The following is a 19,937-nucleotide window of genomic DNA, read 5'->3' as shown; positions in this document are numbered from 1 at the left end:
GACGGGCAGTCAGGGCGCAGTGTGTAACTGGTTGTGTCCACACACCAAAGGGACACAGGCAGGCAGGGCGCAGTGTGGATCAGGCTGTGTCCACTCACCCATGGGAGATGGGCAGGCCGTGCGCTGTGTCGATCTGGGTGTGTCCACACACCCATGGGGGACGATAAGACAGGGTGCCAGAACTTTGGTCTGAGACCTCAAAATCCAGAAGCCACGCATGCTGCCGCGTGACGACGGTATCGCGGCTTGGGACAAGCCCACAGTGCGGGCTGGGGCTCCAGGCACCGCGGCGGGCGCTGAGGGTGGGGGTGACCCCCACCCCGGGCCGCCGCCCCGCTCCCAGAAAGGGGACAGAACAAGAGGCAAAACAAAAAAAGAAAAAAGAAGAAGCCTACGGCACCCGGTATTCCCAGGCGGTCTCCCATCCAAGTACTAAACAGGCCCAACCCTCCTTAGCTTCCGAGATCAGACGGGATCGGGCGCGTTCAGGGTGGTGTGGCCGTGGACAGCGGAGGGCGCCCCTGCCCTGCTCAAGAAGCCGAGCCTCTCTGCGCTTCCCCGCCGCCGCCTCCCGCCCCAGGCTCCGCGCCGAGCCAGGCCTGTTGAGTTTGACAGCCCGGTACGCAGGGCTCCGAGGGAAAGGGGTGACAGGCGGGGCGGGGCGGGCAGGGAGCGGCGGGCCGGGGTGGGGGGCTGTCTCTCTATACACACACACACACACACACACACACACTCACACTCACTCACTCACACTCACACAAGATGCGCCTCCACGGCTGGACTCGCCAAGGTGGAGACCTTCCAGCCCCCTTCCTCTCCTCACCTGGCCTCCTTCACCTCCCCGCCCCCCACCCCTAGGTCTTGATCGCAACCGCCACCACCACGGCCGCCGGCGCCGCCACCGCCCATTGCGCACGCGTGGGTCGCCTGGCCTTTGACCCCAGGCAGGGGCCGCCCTCCCCCACAACCCCTTTCAGCTGGGCCCCCCACCCTGTGGGTGGGCTGCCGCCTATTCCCCTGGGCCAGGGCTGGGGCACAGCACATGGGGGAGGGGAGCGAGTGTATGGGGCGTCTCTCTCTCTCTCTCGGGATGTGTCCCATGGGTGGGATGGGGTGGCTTGGTTTAGGGGGCGCTGAAGAAATCAGTCCCCTCCATCTCCTACCTCTGGAAAACGCCCAAGCCCGTGGAGAACTGCCGGCACCGCTTCGTGGGGGCCGGGACCCTCCTCCGTGTCCTCCTGTGGCCCAGTCCAAGGGGCCTGGGCCTGGCCGGGGCTGCATTGGACCCCGACCACCCTGGCGTGTGGACTCGCTAAAAATCGGCCATTAGATATTGGATTCCAGCTTCCTGGAGGTCATTTCACTAATGAGTGCACCGGAAAGAGTTTCCTAATCCATCTGTGAGGGTGGCAACTGAAAGAGAATTTGAAAGCTGACAGAATAGGCGAGGGAAGGCATAGGAGATTTCCACACCCAGCAAGGAAGACTTTCCCGGAATGGAAGAAAGAAACGAGCAAGCAGAGACACCGGTAGCCCGCCCGGAAAAGAGTCTGCCCCTGAGAGAAAGCACCCTGACCAGGTTCACCCGTGGGTGGGTGGCGAGCTAGCGGCATTCAGAAGAGCGAGACCCGCAGTCTGTGCGGAAGACACCTGCGCTCGGGTGTGTGTGGCGGCGCGATTCACAAGCAGCTCTAGATGTTAAACCAAGGAGAAGCCAGGGAGTTCCCAACGCCCCAGGTGTCCTCAGCCCACGACTGGCTGCTGTGGGAATGCGAAGCCCGGCTCCTTGTCTCAGAGCGGGGTTCCCAGGAGGATCAGGCTGAAGCTGGGACTTGGCCTCAAAGTGTCCCCTCGCATGGCCACCCCCTTCCCCTTCCTGCTCCTCTACTCCTGGTGCCCCTCCATCCAGGGGCCAGACCTTAAAGAGTCACCGCAAGAGAATCCTGGTCCCAAAGGAGCCTTCTGGGGGACCGGTGCTGAGAGAGGTTGTGGGCATGGCCCGCTGGGGCTCTGCCCGACCCAGGGCTGAGAGATGCCACCTCCCAGCTCTGGGTCCCTGCAGGAAGTGTTGGCAAGCACAGGGCCGGTCCTCCAAAGGCCCGGTGCAGGGAGCCCAGGCCAAGCAGCCTGTGGAAGAAGCCACTTGCCGTGCCACCCCGGGAACAGGACTGCAGGCCCCGGCCCTTCCCACCTCCTCCTCCTCCTCCTCCTCCTCCTCCCCCCCGCCCCGCCCCCACAGGGCACAGGGCTCAGAGACACCTCAGACTCTTGCTACCCAAAGTGCAAAGGGCATCAGTTGCTCCTCCAACCCACCCCCCGGCCGAGCAGACCGCGTTGTCCAGCCAGCCCCCGGGCCTCCCTGGGGTGCCCAGCACAAAAGTGCAGACACCCACCGGACCCTCAGTCTCAGTTTTCGGAGGTTTTTGCCACTCTAAGGACCCGCAGGCCAGCTGGGCCTTCGGGCAGGACAGAGAGCCCCGGAATCCGACGTGGAGAGCTGCGTGTACGTCCCCATCAGGAGGCGGTCCCCACCTCCGCGGCTCTCCCCTTGCGGGGAGCCGCAGCCCAGCCGGCAGCCGCAGGGCCTCAGGGAAGACACCAGGCTGGGCCCCCGCGGCACAGCGGGGGCACGTCCCCCGCACTCACGCGACTTAGGGACGGCTGCTGGAGACTGCTGCGGCCACCCTGCTGCCGGGTTTCTGGAGGGCTTCCTCGAAGCAGCATCCACACCAAGCCCTTGGAAGGCCCAGGCGAAGGAGGAGCCGGTCAGGCAGGGGCCGAGGACGGTGAGAGGCCGGGCGGGAAGGAGCGTGTCAGGCAGGGGCAGAGGATGGTGACCGGCCGGGCGGGGAGGAGCCGGTCAGGCGGGGGCCCAGGACAGTGACGGGCCTGGCCGGGGAGGAGTGCGTCAGGCAGGGGCAGAGGAGACGGGCTGGGTAAGGGTTAGGGTTACAGTTAGGGCACAATTCACAATCCCAAAGACGTGGAAGCGACCCGAGTGCCCATCCATCCAGGAGTGCATCAATAAAATGTGGCGCGTGGACACCACGGAGTGCCATTCGGCTGTGAGGAGCAGCGGTGAGAGGGCGCCTCTCGTGTTCTCCTGGCCAGAGCTGGAACCCGTTCCAGTAAGCCAGGTAGCCCAAGAATGGACACACGAGCACCAGGTGAGCGCGCTCACCAGCAAATTGGTACGAACGGATGGACGCCTAAGTGGACAGAGAGGAGTCACTTTCATCGGGTGGGTGTCGGGCGGGTGGGGGGAGGGGAGGGGCATACACATCCATTAGGCATGGGGTGGGTGCGCACCGACTGGGGGATGGGCGCACTTGAAGCTCTGACCCGAGGGGGGAGGCTTGGAGAGGGCAAGGCACCCGACCTTAACATTGGTACCCCCACAATACGCTGGAACAACATGAGAGGTATATGAATAAGAACACAGGGGGGGCCGGGCGCGGTGGCTCACGCCTGTAATCCTAGCTCTCTGGGAGGCCGAGGCGGGCGGATTGCTCCAGGTCAGGAGTTCGAAACCAGCCTGAGCAAGAGCGAGACCCCGTCTCTACTAAAAATAGAAAGAAATTAATTGGCCAACTAATATATATAGAAAAACACAGCCGGGCGTGGTGGTGCATGCCTGTAGTCCCAACTACTCGGGAGGCTGAGGCAGCAGGATTGCTTGAGCCCGGAGATTGAGGTTGCTGTGAGCTAGGCTGACGCCATGGCACTCACTCTAGCCTGGGCAGCAAAACGAGACTCTGTCTCAAAAAAAAAAAAAAAAAAGAACACAGGGGGGAGGGCGGCACGGGCAACACATGTCACCTGAATACTTGTACTCCCATCATCTGCTTGAAAAGAGAGAGAAAAGAAAATGCAATCCTAGAGGTAAGAGACACTTTTTAAAAATAATGAATCCGAAGAGAAAAGTAAAAGGAGGCCTGTGGAGCAGGTCTGGGTGTGACTCCGGATCCCCCAACATCAGGTGCCACCACCAAAGATTCCTGCGTGTAGCCCATAGAACCCCAAAAGCAACGGGACGAGTTCTGGTCACATACTCCCTCAAAATGACATCCTGGCCTTCTTCTGGAACTCCCTCCCCTCTCAGACTCTCAAGGTTTCCTCCAGCGTGTCGGTTCCCACAGAGCAGACCTTTGGTCTGAGACCTGACAGTCCAGATGCCACGCATGCTGCCGCGTGGCGGCGGTGTCGCGGCTTGGGACAAGAGGAGGCCCCACGGTGCGGGCTGGGGCGCCAGGCACCGCGCGGGCGCTGAGGGTGGGGGTGACCCCCACCCCGGGCCGCCGCCGCGCTCCCAGAAAGGGGACAGAACAAGAGGCAAAAAAAAAAAAAAAGCAGCAGCCTGTGGCACCCGGTATTCCCAGGCGGTCTCCCATCCAAGTACTAACCAGGCCCGACCCTGCTTAGCTTCCGAGACCAGACGAGATCGGGGGCGTTCAGGGTGGTGTGGCCCTAGACGGCGGCGGAGGGCGCCCCTGCCCCGCTCGAGAAGCCGAGCCTCTCTGGGCTTCCCCGCCGCCGCCTCCCGCCCCAGGCCCCGCGCCGGGCCGGGCCGGGCCGGTTGAGTTCGCCGGCCGGGTCCCGCTGGCTCCCAGGGACGGGGGTGATGGGCGGGGCGGGGCGGGGCGGGGCGGGGCGGGGCGGGGTGGGGGGCTGTCTCTCTATACACACACACACACACTCACACTCACTCACACTCACACAAGATGCGCCTCCACGGCTGGACTCGCCAAGGTGGAGCCCTCCCAGCCCCCCTCGTCTCCTCGCCCGGCCTCCTTCACCTACCCGCTGCCCACCCCCAGCGCGTCGCTGCCTGCCGCTGACTGCGCACGCGCGGGACGCTCGCCCTTTGACCCCAGCCAGGGGCCGCCCTCCCCCACAACCCCTTTCAGCTGTGCCCCCCCCCTCGCCCTGTGGGTGGGCTGCCGCCTATTCCCCCGGGCCAGGGCTGGGGCACAGCCAGTGTATGGGGCGTCTCTCTCTGGGGATGTGTCCCATGGGTGGGGTGGGGTGGCGTGGTTTGGGGGGTGCTGAAGAAATCAGTCCCCTCCATCTCCTACCTCTGGAAAACGCCCAAGCCCGTGGAGAACTGCCGGCACCGCTTCGTGGGGGCCGGGACCCTCCTCCGTGTCCTCCTGTGGCCCAGTCCAAGGGGCCTGGGCCTGGCCGGGGCTGCATTGGACCCCGACCACCCTGGCGTGTGGACTCGCTAAAAATCGGCCATTAGATATTGGATTCCAGCTTCCTGGAGGTCATTTCACTAATGAGTGCACCGGAAAGAGTTTCCTAATCCATCTGTGAGGGTGGCAACTGAAAGAGAATTTGAAAGCTGACAGAATAGGCGAGGGAAGGCATAGGAGATTTCCACACCCAGCAAGGAAGACTTTCCCGAAATGGAAGAAAGAAACGAGCAAACAGAGACACCGGTAGCCCGCCCGGAAAAGAGTCTGCCCCTGAGAGAAAGCACCCTGACCAGGTTCACCCGTGGGTGGGTGGCGAGCTAGCGGCATTCAGAAGAGCGAGGCCCGCAGTCTGTGCGGAAGACACCTGCGCTCGGGTGTGTGTGGCGGCGCGATTCACAAGCAGCTCTAGACGTTAAACCCAGGAGAAGCCAGGGAGTTCCCAACGCCCCAGGTGTCCTCAGCCCACGACTGGCTGCTGTGGGAATGCGAAGCCCGGCTCCTTGTCTCAGAGCGGGGTTCCCAGGAGGATCAGGCTGAAGCTGGGACTTGGCCTCAAAGTGTCCCCTCGCATGGCCACCCCCTTCCCCTTCCTGCTCCTCTACTCCTGGTGCCCCTCCATCCAGGGGCCAGACCTTAAAGAGTCACCGCAAGAGAATCCTGGTCCCAAAGGAGCCTTCTGGGGGACCGGTGCTGAGAGAGGTTGTGGGCATGGCCCGCTGGGGCTCTGCCCGACATAGGGCTGAGAGATGCCACCTCCCAGCTCTGGGTCCCTGCAGGAAGTGTTGGCAAGCACAGGGCCGGTCCTCCAAAGGCCCAGGTGCAGGGAGCCCAGGCCAAGCAGCCTGTGGAAGAAGCCACTTGCCGTGCCACCCCGGGAACAGGACTGCAGGCCCCGGCCCTTCCCACCTCCTCCTCCTCCTCCTCCTCCTCCCCCCCGCCCCGCCCCCACAGGGCACAGGGCTCAGAGACACCTCAGACTCTTGCTACCCAAAGTGCAAAGGGCATCAGTTGCTCCTCCAACCCCCCCCCCCCGCCCAGCAGACCACGTTGTCCAGCCAGCCCCCGGGCCTCCCTGGGGTGCCCAGCACAAAAGTGCAGACACCCACCGGACCCTCAGTCTCAGTTTTCGGAGGTTTTTGCCACTCTAAGGACCCGCAGGCCAGCTGGGCCTTCGGGCAGGACAGAGAGCCCCGGAATCCGACGTGGAGAGCTGCGTGTACGTCCCCATCAGGAGGCGGTCCCCACCTCCGCGGCTCTCCCCTTGCGGGGAGCGGCAGCCCAGCCGGCAGCCGCAGGGCCTCAGGGAAGACACCAGGCTGGGCCCCCGCGGCACAGCGGGGGCACGTCCCCCGCACTCACGCGACTTAGGGACGGCTGCTGGAGACTGCTGCGGCCACCCTGCTGCCGGGTTTCTGGAGGGCTTCCTGGAAGCAGCATCCACACCAAGCCCTTGGAAGGCCCAGGCGACGGAGGAGCCGGTCAGGCAGGGGCCGAGGACGGTGAGAGGCCGGGCGGGAAGGAGCGTGTCAGGCAGGGGCAGAGGACGGTGACCGGCCGGGCGGGGAGGAGCCGGTCAGGCGGGGGCCCAGGACAGTGACGGGCCTGGCCGGGGAGGAGTGCGTCAGGCAGGGGCAGAGGAGACGGGCTGGGTAAGGGTTAGGGTTACAGTTAGGGCACAATTCACAATCCCAAAGACGTGGAAGCGACCCGAGTGCCCATCCATCCAGGAGTGCATCAATAAAATGTGGCGCGTGGACACCACGGAGTGCCATTCGGCTGTGAGGAGCAGCGGTGAGAGGGCGCCTCTCGTGTTCTCCTGGCCAGAGCTGGAACCCGTTCCAGTAAACCAAGTATCCCAAGAATGGACACACGAGCACCACGTGAGCGCGCTCACCAGCAAATTGGTACGAACGGATGGACGCCTAAGTGGACGGAGAGGAATCACCTTCATCGGGTGGGTGTCGGGCGGGTGGGGGGAGGGGAGGGGCATACACATCCATTAGGCATGGGGTGGGTGCGCACCGACTGGGGGATGGGCGCACTTGAAGCTCTGACCCGAGGGGGGAGGCTTGGAGAGGGCAAGGCACCCGACCTTAACATTGGTACCCCCACAATACGCTGGAACAACATGAGAGGTATATGAATAAGAACACAGGGGGGGCCGGGCGCGGTGGCTCACGCCTGTAATCCTAGCTCTCTGGGAGGCCGAGGCGGGCGGATTGCTCCAGGTCAGGAGTTCGAAACCAGCCTGAGCAAGAGCGAGACCCCGTCTCTACTAAAAATAGAAAGAAATTAATTGGCCAACTAATATATATAGAAAAACACAGCCGGGCGTGGTGGTGCATGCCTGTAGTCCCAACTACTCGGGAGGCTGAGGCAGCAGGATTGCTTGAGCCCGGAGATTGAGGTTGCTGTGAGCTAGGCTGACGCCATGGCACTCACTCTAGCCTGGGCAGCAAAACGAGACTCTGTCTCAAAAAAAAAAAAAAAAAAGAACACAGGGGGGAGGGCGGCACGGGCAACACATGTCACCTGAATACTTGTACTCCCATCATCTGCTTGAAAAGAGAGAGAAAAGAAAATGCAATCCTAGAGGTAAGAGACACTTTTTAAAAATAATGAATCCGAAGAGAAAAGTAAAAGGAGGCCTGTGGAGCAGGTCTGGGTGTGACTCCGGATCCCCCAACATCAGGTGCCACCACCAAAGATTCCTGCGTGTAGCCCATAGAACCCCAAAAGCAACGGGACGAGTTCTGGTCACATACTCCCTCAAAATGACATCCTGGCCTTCTTCTGGAACTCCCTCCCCTCTCAGACTCTCAAGGTTTCCTCCAGCGTGTCGGTTCCCACAGAGCAGACCTTTGGTCTGAGACCTGACAGTCCAGATGCCACGCATGCTGCCGCGTGGCGGCGGTGTCGCGGCTTGGGACAAGAGGAGGCCCCACGGTGCGGGCTGGGGCGCCAGGCACCGCGCGGGCGCTGAGGGTGGGGGTGACCCCCACCCCGGGCCGCCGCCGCGCTCCCAGAAAGGGGACAGAACAAGAGGCAAAAAAAAAAAAAAAGCAGCAGCCTGTGGCACCCGGTATTCCCAGGCGGTCTCCCATCCAAGTACTAACCAGGCCCGACCCTGCTTAGCTTCCGAGACCAGACGAGATCGGGGGCGTTCAGGGTGGTGTGGCCCTAGACGGCGGCGGAGGGCGCCCCTGCCCCGCTCGAGAAGCCGAGCCTCTCTGGGCTTCCCCGCCGCCGCCTCCCGCCCCAGGCCCCGCGCCGGGCCGGGCCGGGCCGGTTGAGTTCGCCGGCCGGGTCCCGCTGGCTCCCAGGGACGGGGGTGATGGGCGGGGCGGGGCGGGGCGGGGCGGGGCGGGGCGGGGTGGGGGGCTGTCTCTCTATACACACACACACACACTCACACTCACTCACACTCACACAAGATGCGCCTCCACGGCTGGACTCGCCAAGGTGGAGCCCTCCCAGCCCCCCTCGTCTCCTCGCCCGGCCTCCTTCACCTACCCGCTGCCCACCCCCAGCGCGTCGCTGCCTGCCGCTGACTGCGCACGCGCGGGACGCTCGCCCTTTGACCCCAGCCAGGGGCCGCCCTCCCCCACAACCCCTTTCAGCTGTGCCCCCCCCCTCGCCCTGTGGGTGGGCTGCCGCCTATTCCCCCGGGCCAGGGCTGGGGCACAGCCAGTGTATGGGGCGTCTCTCTCTGGGGATGTGTCCCATGGGTGGGGTGGGGTGGCGTGGTTTGGGGGGTGCTGAAGAAATCAGTCCCCTCCATCTCCTACCTCTGGAAAATGCCCAAGCCCGTGGAGAACTGCCGGCACCGCTTCGTGGGGGCCGGGACCCTCCTCCGTGTCCTCCTGTGGCCCAGTCCAAGGGGCCTGGGCCTGGCCGGGGCTGCATTGGACCCCGACCACCCTGGCGTGTGGACTCGCTAAAAATCGGCCATTAGATATTGGATTCCAGCTTCCTGGAGGTCATTTCACTAATGAGTGCACCGGAAAGAGTTTCCTAATCCATCTGTGAGGGTGGCAACTGAAAGAGAATTTGAAAGCTGACAGAATAGGCGAGGGAAGGCATAGGAGATTTCCACACCCAGCAAGGAAGACTTTCCCGAAATGGAAGAAAGAAACGAGCAAACAGAGACACCGGTAGCCCGCCCGGAAAAGAGTCTGCCCCTGAGAGAAAGCACCCTGACCAGGTTCACCCGTGGGTGGGTGGCGAGCTAGCGGCATTCAGAAGAGCGAGGCCCGCAGTCTGTGCGGAAGACACCTGCGCTCGGGTGTGTGTGGCGGCGCGATTCACAAGCAGCTCTAGACGTTAAACCCAGGAGAAGCCAGGGAGTTCCCAACGCCCCAGGTGTCCTCAGCCCACGACTGGCTGCTGTGGGAATGCGAAGCCCGGCTCCTTGTCTCAGAGCGGGGTTCCCAGGAGGATCAGGCTGAAGCTGGGACTTGGCCTCAAAGTGTCCCCTCGCATGGCCACCCCCTTCCCCTTCCTGCTCCTCTACTCCTGGTGCCCCTCCATCCAGGGGCCAGACCTTAAAGAGTCACCGCAAGAGAATCCTGGTCCCAAAGGAGCCTTCTGGGGGACCGGTGCTGAGAGAGGTTGTGGGCATGGCCCGCTGGGGCTCTGCCCGACCCAGGGCTGAGAGATGCCACCTCCCAGCTCTGGGTCCCTGCAGGAAGTGTTGGCAAGCACAGGGCCGGTCCTCCAAAGGCCCAGGTGCAGGGAGCCCAGGCCAAGCAGCCTGTGGAAGAAGCCACTTGCCGTGCCACCCCGGGAACAGGACTGCAGGCCCCGGCCCTTCCCACCTCCTCCTCCTCCTCCTCCTCCTCACCCCCGCCCCGCCCCCACAGGGCACAGGGCTCAGAGACACCTCAGACTCTTGCTACCCAAAGTGCAAAGGGCATCAGTTGCTCCTCCAACCCCCCCCCCCCCGCCCAGCAGACCACGTTGTCCAGCCAGCCCCCGGGCCTCCCTGGGGTGCCCAGCACAAAAGTGCAGACACCCACCGGACCCTCAGTCTCAGTTTTCGGAGGTTTTTGCCACTCTAAGGACCCGCAGGCCAGCTGGGCCTTCGGGCAGGACAGAGAGCCCCGGAATCCGACGTGGAGAGCTGCGTGTACGTCCCCATCAGGAGGCGGTCCCCACCTCCGCGGCTCTCCCCTTGCGGGGAGCCGCAGCCCAGCCGGCAGCCGCAGGGCCTCAGGGAAGACACCAGGCTGGGCCCCCGCGGCACAGCGGGGGCACGTCCCCCGCACTCACGCGACTTAGGGACGGCTGCTGGAGACTGCTGCGGCCACCCTGCTGCCGGGTTTCTGGAGGGCTTCCTGGAAGCAGCATCCACACCAAGCCCTTGGAAGGCCCAGGCGACGGAGGAGCCGGTCAGGCAGGGGCCGAGGACGGTGAGAGGCCGGGCGGGAAGGAGCGTGTCAGGCAGGGGCAGAGGACGGTGACCGGCCGGGCGGGGAGGAGCCGGTCAGGCGGGGGCCCAGGACAGTGACGGGCCTGGCCGGGGAGGAGTGCGTCAGGCAGGGGCAGAGGAGACGGGCTGGGTAAGGGTTAGGGTTACAGTTAGGGCACAATTCACAATCCCAAAGACGTGGAAGCGACCCGAGTGCCCATCCATCCAGGAGTGCATCAATAAAATGTGGCGCGTGGACACCACGGAGTGCCATTCGGCTGTGAGGAGCAGCGGTGAGAGGGCGCCTCTCGTGTTCTCCTGGCCAGAGCTGGAACCCGTTCCAGTAAACCAAGTATCCCAAGAATGGACACACGAGCACCACGTGAGCGCGCTCACCAGCAAATTGGTACGAACGGATGGACGCCTAAGTGGACGGAGAGGAATCACCTTCATCGGGTGGGTGTCGGGCGGGTGGGGGGAGGGGAGGGGCATACACATCCATTAGGCATGGGGTGGGTGCGCACCGACTGGGGGATGGGCGCACTTGAAGCTCTGACCCGAGGGGGGAGGCTTGGAGAGGGCAAGGCACCCGACCTTAACATTGGTACCCCCACAATACGCTGGAACAACATGAGAGGTATATGAATAAGAACACAGGGGGGGCCGGGCGCGGTGGCTCACGCCTGTAATCCTAGCTCTCTGGGAGGCCGAGGCGGGCGGATTGCTCCAGGTCAGGAGTTCGAAACCAGCCTGAGCAAGAGCGAGACCCCGTCTCTACTAAAAATAGAAAGAAATTAATTGGCCAACTAATATATATAGAAAAACACAGCCGGGCGTGGTGGTGCATGCCTGTAGTCCCAACTACTCGGGAGGCTGAGGCAGCAGGATTGCTTGAGCCCGGAGATTGAGGTTGCTGTGAGCTAGGCTGACGCCATGGCACTCACTCTAGCCTGGGCAGCAAAACGAGACTCTGTCTCAAAAAAAAAAAAAAAAAAGAACACAGGGGGGAGGGCGGCACGGGCAACACATGTCACCTGAATACTTGTACTCCCATCATCTGCTTGAAAAGAGAGAGAAAAGAAAATGCAATCCTAGAGGTAAGAGACACTTTTTAAAAATAATGAATCCGAAGAGAAAAGTAAAAGGAGGCCTGTGGAGCAGGTCTGGGTGTGACTCCGGATCCCCCAACATCAGGTGCCACCACCAAAGATTCCTGCGTGTAGCCCATAGAACCCCAAAAGCAACGGGACGAGTTCTGGTCACATACTCCCTCAAAATGACATCCTGGCCTTCTTCTGGAACTCCCTCCCCTCTCAGACTCTCAAGGTTTCCTCCAGCGTGTCGGTTCCCACAGAGCAGACCTTTGGTCTGAGACCTGACAGTCCAGATGCCACGCATGCTGCCGCGTGGCGGCGGTGTCGCGGCTTGGGACAAGAGGAGGCCCCACGGTGCGGGCTGGGGCGCCAGGCACCGCGCGGGCGCTGAGGGTGGGGGTGACCCCCACCCCGGGCCGCCGCCGCGCTCCCAGAAAGGGGACAGAACAAGAGGCAAAAAAAAAAAAAAAGCAGCAGCCTGTGGCACCCGGTATTCCCAGGCGGTCTCCCATCCAAGTACTAACCAGGCCCGACCCTGCTTAGCTTCCGAGACCAGACGAGATCGGGGGCGTTCAGGGTGGTGTGGCCCTAGACGGCGGCGGAGGGCGCCCCTGCCCCGCTCGAGAAGCCGAGCCTCTCTGGGCTTCCCCGCCGCCGCCTCCCGCCCCAGGCCCCGCGCCGGGCCGGGCCGGGCCGGTTGAGTTCGCCGGCCGGGTCCCGCTGGCTCCCAGGGACGGGGGTGATGGGCGGGGCGGGGCGGGGCGGGGCGGGGTGGGGGGCTGTCTCTCTATACACACACACACACACTCACACTCACTCACACTCACACAAGATGCGCCTCCACGGCTGGACTCGCCAAGGTGGAGCCCTCCCAGCCCCCCTCGTCTCCTCGCCCGGCCTCCTTCACCTACCCGCTGCCCACCCCCAGCGCGTCGCTGCCTGCCGCTGACTGCGCACGCGCGGGACGCTCGCCCTTTGACCCCAGCCAGGGGCCGCCCTCCCCCACAACCCCTTTCAGCTGTGCCCCCCCCCTCGCCCTGTGGGTGGGCTGCCGCCTATTCCCCCGGGCCAGGGCTGGGGCACAGCCAGTGTATGGGGCGTCTCTCTCTGGGGATGTGTCCCATGGGTGGGGTGGGGTGGCGTGGTTTGGGGGGTGCTGAAGAAATCAGTCCCCTCCATCTCCTACCTCTGGAAAACGCCCAAGCCCGTGGAGAACTGCCGGCACCGCTTCGTGGGGGCCGGGACCCTCCTCCGTGTCCTCCTGTGGCCCAGTCCAAGGGGCCTGGGCCTGGCCGGGGCTGCATTGGACCCCGACCACCCTGGCGTGTGGACTCGCTAAAAATCGGCCATTAGATATTGGATTCCAGCTTCCTGGAGGTCATTTCACTAATGAGTGCACCGGAAAGAGTTTCCTAATCCATCTGTGAGGGTGGCAACTGAAAGAGAATTTGAAAGCTGACAGAATAGGCGAGGGAAGGCATAGGAGATTTCCACACCCAGCAAGGAAGACTTTCCCGAAATGGAAGAAAGAAACGAGCAAACAGAGACACCGGTAGCCCGCCCGGAAAAGAGTCTGCCCCTGAGAGAAAGCACCCTGACCAGGTTCACCCGTGGGTGGGTGGCGAGCTAGCGGCATTCAGAAGAGCGAGGCCCGCAGTCTGTGCGGAAGACACCTGCGCTCGGGTGTGTGTGGCGGCGCGATTCACAAGCAGCTCTAGACGTTAAACCCAGGAGAAGCCAGGGAGTTCCCAACGCCCCAGGTGTCCTCAGCCCACGACTGGCTGCTGTGGGAATGCGAAGCCCGGCTCCTTGTCTCAGAGCGGGGTTCCCAGGAGGATCAGGCTGAAGCTGGGACTTGGCCTCAAAGTGTCCCCTCGCATGGCCACCCCCTTCCCCTTCCTGCTCCTCTACTCCTGGTGCCCCTCCATCCAGGGGCCAGACCTTAAAGAGTCACCGCAAGAGAATCCTGGTCCCAAAGGAGCCTTCTGGGGGACCGGTGCTGAGAGAGGTTGTGGGCATGGCCCGCTGGGGCTCTGCCCGACATAGGGCTGAGAGATGCCACCTCCCAGCTCTGGGTCCCTGCAGGAAGTGTTGGCAAGCACAGGGCCGGTCCTCCAAAGGCCCAGGTGCAGGGAGCCCAGGCCAAGCAGCCTGTGGAAGAAGCCACTTGCCATGCCACCCCGGGAACAGGACTGCAGGCCCCGGCCCTTCCCACCTCCTCCTCCTCCTCCTCCTCCTCCCCCCCGCCCCGCCCCCACAGGGCACAGGGCTCAGAGACACCTCAGACTCTTGCTACCCAAAGTGCAAAGGGCATCAGTTGCTCCTCCAACCCCCCCCCCCCCGCCCAGCAGACCACGTTGTCCAGCCAGCCCCCGGGCCTCCCTGGGGTGCCCAGCACAAAAGTGCAGACACCCACCGGACCCTCAGTCTCAGTTTTCGGAGGTTTTTGCCACTCTAAGGACCCGCAGGCCAGCTGGGCCTTCGGGCAGGACAGAGAGCCCCGGAATCCGACGTGGAGAGCTGCGTGTACGTCCCCATCAGGAGGCGGTCCCCACCTCCGCGGCTCTCCCCTTGCGGGGAGCGGCAGCCCAGCCGGCAGCCGCAGGGCCTCAGGGAAGACACCAGGCTGGGCCCCCGCGGCACAGCGGGGGCACGTCCCCCGCACTCACGCGACTTAGGGACGGCTGCTGGAGACTGCTGCGGCCACCCTGCTGCCGGGTTTCTGGAGGGCTTCCTGGAAGCAGCATCCACACCAAGCCCTTGGAAGGCCCAGGCGACGGAGGAGCCGGTCAGGCAGGGGCCGAGGACGGTGAGAGGCCGGGCGGGAAGGAGCGTGTCAGGCAGGGGCAGAGGACGGTGACCGGCCGGGCGGGGAGGAGCCGGTCAGGCGGGGGCCCAGGACAGTGACGGGCCTGGCCGGGGAGGAGTGCGTCAGGCAGGGGCAGAGGAGACGGGCTGGGTAAGGGTTAGGGTTACAGTTAGGGCACAATTCACAATCCCAAAGACGTGGAAGCGACCCGAGTGCCCATCCATCCAGGAGTGCATCAATAAAATGTGGCGCGTGGACACCACGGAGTGCCATTCGGCTGTGAGGAGCAGCGGTGAGAGGGCGCCTCTCGTGTTCTCCTGGCCAGAGCTGGAACCCGTTCCAGTAAACCAAGTATCCCAAGAATGGACACACGAGCACCACGTGAGCGCGCTCACCAGCAAATTGGTACGAACGGATGGACGCCTAAGTGGACGGAGAGGAATCACCTTCATCGGGTGGGTGTCGGGCGGGTGGGGGGAGGGGAGGGGCATACACATCCATTAGGCATGGGGTGGGTGCGCACCGACTGGGGGATGGGCGCACTTGAAGCTCTGACCCGAGGGGGGAGGCTTGGAGAGGGCAAGGCACCCGACCTTAACATTGGTACCCCCACAATACGCTGGAACAACATGAGAGGTATATGAATAAGAACACAGGGGGGGCCGGGCGCGGTGGCTCACGCCTGTAATCCTAGCTCTCTGGGAGGCCGAGGCGGGCGGATTGCTCCAGGTCAGGAGTTCGAAACCAGCCTGAGCAAGAGCGAGACCCCGTCTCTACTAAAAATAGAAAGAAATTAATTGGCCAACTAATATATATAGAAAAACACAGCCGGGCGTGGTGGTGCATGCCTGTAGTCCCAACTACTCGGGAGGCTGAGGCAGCAGGATTGCTTGAGCCCGGAGATTGAGGTTGCTGTGAGCTAGGCTGACGCCATGGCACTCACTCTAGCCTGGGCAGCAAAACGAGACTCTGTCTCAAAAAATAAAAAAAAAAGAACACAGGGGGGAGGGCGGCACGGGCAACACATGTCACCTGAATACTTGTACTCCCATCATCTGCTTGAAAAGAGAGAGAAAAGAAAATGCAATCCTAGAGGTAAGAGACACTTTTTAAAAATAATGAATCCGAAGAGAAAAGTAAAAGGAGGCCTGTGGAGCAGGTCTGGGTGTGACTCCGGATCCCCCAACATCAGGTGCCACCACCAAAGATTCCTGCGTGTAGCCCATAGAACCCCAAAAGCAACGGGACGAGTTCTGGTCACATACTCCCTCAAAATGACATCCTGGCCTTCTTCTGGAACTCCCTCCCCTCTCAGACTCTCAAGGTTTCCTCCAGCGTGTCGGTTCCCACAGAGCAGACCTTTGGTCTGAGACCTGACAGTCCAGATGCCACGCATGCTGCCGCGTGGCGGCGGTGTCGCGGCTTGGGACAAGAGGAGGCCCCACGGTGCGGGCTGGGGCGCCAGGCACCGCGCGGGCGCTGAGGGTGGGGGTGACCCCCACCCCGGGCCGCCGCCGCGCTCCCAGAAAGGGGACAGAACAAGAGGCAAAAAAAAAAAAAAGCAGCAGCCTGTGGCACCCGGTATTCCCAGGCGGTCTCCCATCCAAGTACTAACCAGGCCCGACCCTGCTTAGCTTCCGAGACCAGACGAGATCGGGGGCGTTCAGGGTGGTGTGGCCCTAGACGGCGGCGGAGGGCGCCCCTGCCCCGCTCGAGAAGCCGAGCCTCTCTGGGCTTCCCCGCCGCCGCCTCCCGCCCCAGGCCCCGCGCCGGGCCGGGCCGGGCCGGGCCGGTTGAGTTCGCCGGCCGGGTCCCGCTGGCTCCCAGGGACGGGGGTGATGGGCGGGGCGGGGCGGGGCGGGGCGGGGTGGGGGGCTGTCTCTCTATACACACACACACACACTCACACTCACTCACACTCACACAAGATGCGCCTCCACGGCTGGACTCGCCAAGGTGGAGCCCTCCCAGCCCCCCTCGTCTCCTCGCCCGGCCTCCTTCACCTACCCGCTGCCCACCCCCAGCGCGTCGCTGCCGCTGACTGCGCACGCGCGGGACGCTCGCCCTTTGACCCCAGCCAGGGGCCGCCCTCCCCCACAACCCCTTTCAGCTGTGCCCCCCCCCTCGCCCTGTGGGTGGGCTGCCGCCTATTCCCCCGGGCCAGGGCTGGGGCACAGCCAGTGTATGGGGCGTCTCTCTCTGGGGATGTGTCCCATGGGTGGGGTGGGGTGGCGTGGTTTGGGGGGTGCTGAAGAAATCAGTCCCCTCCATCTCCTACCTCTGGAAAACGCCCAAGCCCGTGGAGAACTGCCGGCACCGCTTCGTGGGGGCCGGGACCCTCCTCCGTGTCCTCCTGTGGCCCAGTCCAAGGGGCCTGGGCCTGGCCGGGGCTGCATTGGACCCCGACCACCCTGGCGTGTGGACTCGCTAAAAATCGGCCATTAGATATTGGATTCCAGCTTCCTGGAGGTCATTTCACTAATGAGTGCACCGGAAAGAGTTTCCTAATCCATCTGTGAGGGTGGCAACTGAAAGAGAATTTGAAAGCTGACAGAATAGGCGAGGGAAGGCATAGGAGATTTCCACACCCAGCAAGGAAGACTTTCCCGAAATGGAAGAAAGAAACGAGCAAACAGAGACACCGGTAGCCCGCCCGGAAAAGAGTCTGCCCCTGAGAGAAAGCACCCTGACCAGGTTCACCCGTGGGTGGGTGGCGAGCTAGCGGCATTCAGAAGAGCGAGGCCCGCAGTCTGTGCGGAAGACACCTGCGCTCGGGTGTGTGTGGCGGCGCGATTCACAAGCAGCTCTAGACGTTAAACCCAGGAGAAGCCAGGGAGTTCCCAACGCCCCAGGTGTCCTCAGCCCACGACTGGCTGCTGTGGGAATGCGAAGCCCGGCTCCTTGTCTCAGAGCGGGGTTCCCAGGAGGATCAGGCTGAAGCTGGGACTTGGCCTCAAAGTGTCCCCTCGCATGGCCACCCCCTTCCCCTTCCTGCTCCTCTACTCCTGGTGCCCCTCCATCCAGGGGCCAGACCTTAAAGAGTCACCGCAAGAGAATCCTGGTCCCAAAGGAGCCTTCTGGGGGACCGGTGCTGAGAGAGGTTGTGGGCATGGCCCGCTGGGGCTCTGCCCGACATAGGGCTGAGAGATGCCACCTCCCAGCTCTGGGTCCCTGCAGGAAGTGTTGGCAAGCACAGGGCCGGTCCTCCAAAGGCCCAGGTGCAGGGAGCCCAGGCCAAGCAGCCTGTGGAAGAAGCCACTTGCCGTGCCACCCCGGGAACAGGACTGCAGGCCCCGGCCCTTCCCACCTCCTCCTCCTCCTCCTCCTCCTCCCCCCCGCCCCGCCCCCACAGGGCACAGGGCTCAGAGACACCTCAGACTCTTGCTACCCAAAGTGCAAAGGGCATCAGTTGCTCCTCCAACCCCCCCCCCCCGCCCAGCAGACCACGTTGTCCAGCCAGCCCCCGGGCCTCCCTGGGGTGCCCAGCACAAAAGTGCAGACACCCACCGGACCCTCAGTCTCAGTTTTCGGAGGTTTTTGCCACTCTAAGGACCCGCAGGCCAGCTGGGCCTTCGGGCAGGACAGAGAGCCCCGGAATCCGACGTGGAGAGCTGCGTGTACGTCCCCATCAGGAGGCGGTCCCCACCTCCGCGGCTCTCCCCTTGCGGGGAGCGGCAGCCCAGCCGGCAGCCGCAGGGCCTCAGGGAAGACACCAGGCTGGGCCCCCGCGGCACAGCGGGGGCACGTCCCCCGCACTCACGCGACTTAGGGACGGCTGCTGGAGACTGCTGCGGCCACCCTGCTGCCGGGTTTCTGGAGGGCTTCCTGGAAGCAGCATCCACACCAAGCCCTTGGAAGGCCCAGGCGACGGAGGAGCCGGTCAGGCAGGGGCCGAGGACGGTGAGAGGCCGGGCGGGAAGGAGCGTGTCAGGCAGGGGCAGAGGACGGTGACCGGCCGGGCGGGGAGGAGCCGGTCAGGCGGGGGCCCAGGACAGTGACGGGCCTGGCCGGGGAAGAGTGCGTCAGGCAGGGGCAGAGGAGACGGGCTGGGTAAGGGTTAGGGTTACAGTTAGGGCACAATTCACAATCCCAAAGACGTGGAAGCGACCCGAGTGCCCATCCATCCAGGAGTGCATCAATAAAATGTGGCGCGTGGACACCACGGAGTGCCATTCGGCTGTGAGGAGCAGCGGTGAGAGGGCGCCTCTCGTGTTCTCCTGGCCAGAGCTTGAACCCGTTCCAGTAAACCAAGTATCCCAAGAATGGACACACGAGCACCACGTGAGCGCGCTCACCAGCAAATTGGTACGAACGGATGGACGCCTAAGTGGACGGAGAGGAATCACCTTCATCGGGTGGGTGTCGGGCGGGTGGGGGGAGGGGAGGGGCATACACATCCATTAGGCATGGGGTGGGTGCGCACCGACTGGGGGATGGGCGCACTTGAAGCTCTGACCCGAGGGGGGAGGCTTGGAGAGGGCAAGGCACCCGACCTTAACATTGGTACCCCCACAATACGCTGGAACAACATGAGAGGTATATGAATAAGAACACAGGGGGGGCCGGGCGCGGTGGCTCACGCCTGTAATCCTAGCTCTCTGGGAGGCCGAGGCGGGCGGATTGCTCCAGGTCAGGAGTTCGAAACCAGCCTGAGCAAGAGCGAGACCCCGTCTCTACTAAAAATAGAAAGAAATTAATTGGCCAACTAATATATATAGAAAAACACAGCCGGGCGTGGTGGTGCATGCCTGTAGTCCCAACTACTCGGGAGGCTGAGGCAGCAGGATTGCTTGAGCCCGGAGATTGAGGTTGCTGTGAGCTAGGCTGACGCCATGGCACTCACTCTAGCCTGGGCAGCAAAACGAGACTCTGTCTCAAAAAATAAAAAAAAAAGAACACAGGGGGGAGGGCGGCACGGGCAACACATGTCACCTGAATACTTGTACTCCCATCATCTGCTTGAAAAGAGAGAGAAAAGAAAATGCAATCCTAGAGGTAAGAGACACTTTTTAAAAATAATGAATCCGAAGAGAAAAGTAAAAGGAGGCCTGTGGAGCAGGTCTGGGTGTGACTCCGGATCCCCCAACATCAGGTGCCACCACCAAAGATTCCTGCGTGTAGCCCATAGAACCCCAAAAGCAACGGGACGAGTTCTGGTCACATACTCCCTCAAAATGACATCCTGGCCTTCTTCTGGAACTCCCTCCCCTCTCAGACTCTCAAGGTTTCCTCCAGCGTGTCGGTTCCCACAGAGCAGACCTTTGGTCTGAGACCTGACAGTCCAGATGCCACGCATGCTGCCGCGTGGCGGCGGTGTCGCGGCTTGGGACAAGAGGAGGCCCCACGGTGCGGGCTGGGGCGCCAGGCACCGCGCGGGCGCTGAGGGTGGGGGTGACCCCCACCCCGGGCCGCCGCCGCGCTCCCAG

General features: G+C 63.1%; 5 non-coding genes across 5 annotated transcripts; all 5 read right to left on the bottom strand.

Annotated features, from left to right (window-relative positions):
- Nucleotides 1-388: 388 nt before the first annotated feature.
- LOC142864001 (5S ribosomal RNA) lies at nucleotides 389-507 on the bottom strand. The gene has a single exon (XR_012914604.1). It is a non-coding gene; the product is annotated as a 5S ribosomal RNA (ribosomal RNA).
- A 3,847-nt stretch (nucleotides 508-4,354) lies between these two features.
- Nucleotides 4,355-4,473, bottom strand: LOC142864009 (5S ribosomal RNA). The gene has a single exon (XR_012914608.1). It is a non-coding gene; the product is annotated as a 5S ribosomal RNA (ribosomal RNA).
- Nucleotides 4,474-8,265: 3,792 nt separating this feature from the next.
- LOC142864003 (5S ribosomal RNA) lies at nucleotides 8,266-8,384 on the bottom strand. The gene has a single exon (XR_012914606.1). It is a non-coding gene; the product is annotated as a 5S ribosomal RNA (ribosomal RNA).
- A 3,793-nt stretch (nucleotides 8,385-12,177) lies between these two features.
- Nucleotides 12,178-12,296, bottom strand: LOC142864002 (5S ribosomal RNA). Its single transcript, XR_012914605.1, has one exon. It is a non-coding gene; the product is annotated as a 5S ribosomal RNA (ribosomal RNA).
- Nucleotides 12,297-16,077: 3,781 nt separating this feature from the next.
- LOC142864000 (5S ribosomal RNA) lies at nucleotides 16,078-16,196 on the bottom strand. Its single transcript, XR_012914603.1, has one exon. It is a non-coding gene; the product is annotated as a 5S ribosomal RNA (ribosomal RNA).
- Between the last annotated feature and the right edge of the window lie 3,741 nt (nucleotides 16,197-19,937).

This window comes from Microcebus murinus, chromosome 23 (genome assembly GCF_040939455.1).
Source record: "Microcebus murinus isolate Inina chromosome 23, M.murinus_Inina_mat1.0, whole genome shotgun sequence".
NCBI classification, from domain to species: Eukaryota; Metazoa; Chordata; class Mammalia; order Primates; family Cheirogaleidae; genus Microcebus; species Microcebus murinus.
This window is presented reverse-complemented; position numbering and strand designations above follow the sequence as displayed.